Below are 4,394 nucleotides of genomic sequence, written 5' to 3' on the forward strand. Positions count from 1 at the left end.
CAGCAAAAATGAAATCCAGGCATTCAGTTCTTTTTTGCGGTATTAAGTCTTCGTAAAGCTCATCGTGTTCTGTATCACGGGCTGTATTTGTGTGTTGCCATGTTTTTGTATCTTAGTGGGGACCACATGGCCTCACATGGATAGGAATACAGTATCTGACACATTTGTCTCTGTGAAGTAAATCAAAAAAAAAAAAAAAAAGTGAGCGGAGACAAATTTGTAGCAGTGTCGGTGATGAGATGCCTCGCTCTTTAACACACAATACATGTTTAAAATGATTGACATCAGCAGAGCTTATTCATTTCACAAATAAAACCAGTGTTATTATATTTCATGATGACTCAGTGACATTATAGTTCAGCTCTCTGCATGCATTTTCAAATGGTAGTTTTCACTGCACTGTCATTTCCATTGTAGTGTCAGTGCTAGCTTTAATGAGAAGAGGACCAGGCCTTTAATTCACTATCAATCATGTGTCATGTTAATCCTCTCTACACTCTCTGCCTCTCTTCTATTTTCTCTCTAAAGGCGCAAATATGTTTGGATGCATTATCCCTGCATTGTTGAGTGCTTCTCCCATTTCCCAAAGCCTCCATATATCTCTTTATTCTTCTCTCTCTCTCTCTCTCTCTCTCTCTCTCTCTCTCTCTCTCTCTCTCTCTCTCTCTCTCTCTCATATAACTAACACCCACTCATGACTTGCAGCTGTTCCAATTCCCTATTCTCCCTGCCACTGCATCAGACTCGCAGGGACAAAAACTGGCCTACTTGCTCCTGTGTGTTGCGCTTGTTTAACACAGCAAGGTCATTTCTTTATTGCTCAAAGAATTTGAAAACACTGTATCACTCTTTATTAATATGCCAAGGGAGAAATGAAAATAGTTGCTTTTTGTCGGTTTTCATCACCTTCACCTTATTTCTCTCCTTCTGGCTTTGTTTTATGGCGAAGAGAGTCATTACATCAGTGCTGACAGATAGAGCCACAGTTCATTAATGTTAAGGGTTCTGAGGTGCCATTAAGGGACCTTACATCAATGTCAGCTGCAATTGATTGCAATTCCAGATAACAGATAAATAATGCAAGCCGTTTTTATGTGTGTGAGAATGTAACCAGGTAGGAAGTTGAGGATCTTGATTTTGTTGAGCGATATTATATATTGCATTGCATTTCATTACGAGCACAGTTCATATCTCTTAACAGTCATTAAAGTGAGTAACTGAGCATAAGATATGTTTAATCTGATTACATTTGTCACATTTTGATATTATAATATGTTATCGCTGAATATTATTTATTGGAACATCAGCATGTCATGTTGAGAATAACATGTGTTTTCGCAGTCTATCCCTTATAGGGTTATTAAAGGATTATGTTTAACCTTATAGCAGAACAGATTTCAAGTAGAACCTTGTAATGAAGCCAAGAGCCTGTGACTTTCCAATAAACCCCATGGGCACTTTTTCTCCTACAGGATTGTGGATTATGGCTCAATTTTTGTGCAGAAAACAATTTAGTGGTATAAGATATAAGTACATTGAGCCTTATTCTTCAGTTTCCCCCCAAATTGGCCACCTGCCAATCCTATCCACAGGCCAGTTCTCCCTGTGATATTACAGATAACAGCCAGGGAGGGTGAAGGCTAATACATACTTCCTCCAAGACATGTGATTCCAGTCATCCACATTTTCTGATCAATATATCAGAATAGGAGATCCCTCACAACCAGAGCGCTCCTGTTCATGACTGGCTGTGGCATCACTGGGTTTTGAATTCACTTTCTGTTGTGTGTGTGTGTTTTTTTTTTTTTTTTTCAGCCAGGCCAATGGTTCTTTCAAACCTACTTTGGTCCAAAATTGTGTTCACTTTTATGGCCACCTGGGACCTGTGCAAAGAAAAAAAGGTATTTTCCTGACATCAGCTTTGCCATTTTGAGGATGTTTTTATGTCACACATGGCAAATATGTATTCAACCAGTTACTAACTAAATACAGCTCACCTAGTAATTTTATCTGGACAAAATTACAAACTAAACAACAGCACATATTTTACTTAATCAATAAAACAATAAAAAATACCTACCAGATGAAACAAATATAATGTCCTAATAAAAATAGAACTGGGGAGTTTAAACGTTATGCAGTCTCTTGCAAGCGAAAGACCATCTGTCAGACAGTGGGTTATATATACCAGTAAAATATTAATGTGAAATAAGTATATAAGAAAAATGTACTCATATGTATCATAATAAAATGTCACAGTGTTTCAAAGACCTAAAACAATCATGATACATTCACAAAAATACTAAGAAAAAATCAGCACTGTGCTATTGGAGCTTTTCTTGGATCGATTGTGGCATTATAATGAACAGAGCAACATTTTTCTTAGGAATTTAAATATAAAGTACTGCAAGTACTTTATGATGTCTAATATAAATAATGAATGATTTTGAACGTGAAGGGAAAAAAGTTCAACTTCAAAAAGCTTCAAATCAACTTGGAACAAAGGGATCTAGATGGGATATCTAATCTAGGCCTTAGATGATAAAGGCTGCATTATGGTTGCACAGCCGTGACTTCTGGCAGTCCACAATATCATTTCAAATATATAGAAAAGCTAATATCTGGGGGTTTAAACTGCAGAAATACCATAACCCTACAACAGATTAAAAAGCTTTTTTTAACAGGAAAAAAAATCATGCATACTGTGCTGATTTATTCATGCTGCAATATCCCACCAGCTCATATCTGCAGAGAGCTGAAGGGGAGCCAGAACCCCAGTGAAAGTGCCAGGGGAAAAGGTTGCTCATTTCCACACAAATAACCATGCGATGTTGACCAAATTAACAAACAGAGACCCTGGAAATCACTCGCCACTTCCCCCCCTGGGTCCCGTTTCACACTCTGCCAATCTCCCTTCGCCCTCGTTTTCCCAGTCCTGCTGATTACACAAACCCAATGACTCTGGCACTCGCAAATATCAAATGTGAATTTCAAGTGGCTTTTTATCTCTTTCCCCTCGACAAAATAAAGATCGGATGAAAAGTGACAGGCTCATTTCTTCAGGACTTCCACTGAATAACAAGATCTCTGTCAAAATGAAAAGTCTGCATAATTGGTTGAGATGTTGGACAAGAGAAGACTGCCTCTCCCATTGTAAATAAATATTTAAAAAAAGGTACCGTTAGCTCTCGTTATATAATTTTTTTATTTCGAGCTCAATTAACGAAACGTGTGGTCGCTTGAGTTACTTTTTAATACAGTTTGTTTTTGACTCAAGGGTCATGTATACATTCATTAGTAATGCTTTGTTGTATTAGTGTTTGTCAGTGGATGAGTGTTTAATAGTCCGGGTCGGTATGCAATACTGGATGTGAAATTGCTAATGTGGTAATCTTGTACCAAGAGACATGCATAGCAAGTTTCACTTAAAGTGATAAGAAGGTGTCTGGAGACAGGTTTTATTATCCAAGTAATCAATATTTCAACTGAATATAGAAGGCATTTTAAAAACAACAACATCTGCCAAATGCTGTAAAAGCAACAACTAATAACTAATACTTTTGGCAGTGTTCTGGTAATTGTTCCTTTTTTATTGTTTTAGTGTCTGCATGTGCAACGTGTGCTTCATCCACTCATCTGAATAATTGCATTCTGTAATTTGATATGACCTCAATGTCAAGTGAAGCCCTAATGGACAAGATAAGAGTGATATTTAATCAGCTGTTTCTGACGTGAATGCCTGTTCAAACAGAGATTTGAAACAAAACCACTGACACACTTGTAGCATGGAGCTGCGAGAAACACTGATTTAACATCAATCTTTTAGTTAATTGTGTTTCCTTCATGTGAAATGTACTGAGGAATTTAATTACACATAGTTCTAAATTCACTGAACACAAACCTTTTGGAGGCTTTGTACAGAAATCACCGTTGCCTGAATCCCCATTGCCCAAATTGTCATGGCCATATTTATAAAAACTGCAAATCATGCAACTCTTATTTTGTACCAGAGATAAAAAAAGGGCTCTAAAATGTTGATAAATGTCAAATGAATCTGTCAACTAGTTATGATTAATTACATATTACAGCTTTATTGACACTGCAGCACAGACTGCCACATTGCCTTTCAGAGTGTCAATAAAAAAAAAAATCATAATATCTCTATGCGCTGGCAAATGGACCATAATGATTCACAAGAAAGAACCAAATCAATATAAAAAAAATTGGATGAAAAGGCTAAAAACATCTCAGCTTTTTTTTTTTTTTTTTTTTTTTTTTTTTTTTTTTAAAGAAGAAAAAATAATTCCATATAACCCACAAACTTTCCTGTGCACTGTTCGTTCTGGGGGTTAAAAATGTATTAGACATGTGTAGGCAAAATCTGAAAACCCAGA

This window comes from Tachysurus fulvidraco, chromosome 3 (genome assembly GCF_022655615.1).
Source record: "Tachysurus fulvidraco isolate hzauxx_2018 chromosome 3, HZAU_PFXX_2.0, whole genome shotgun sequence".
Taxonomy (NCBI): Eukaryota; Metazoa; Chordata; class Actinopteri; order Siluriformes; family Bagridae; genus Tachysurus; species Tachysurus fulvidraco.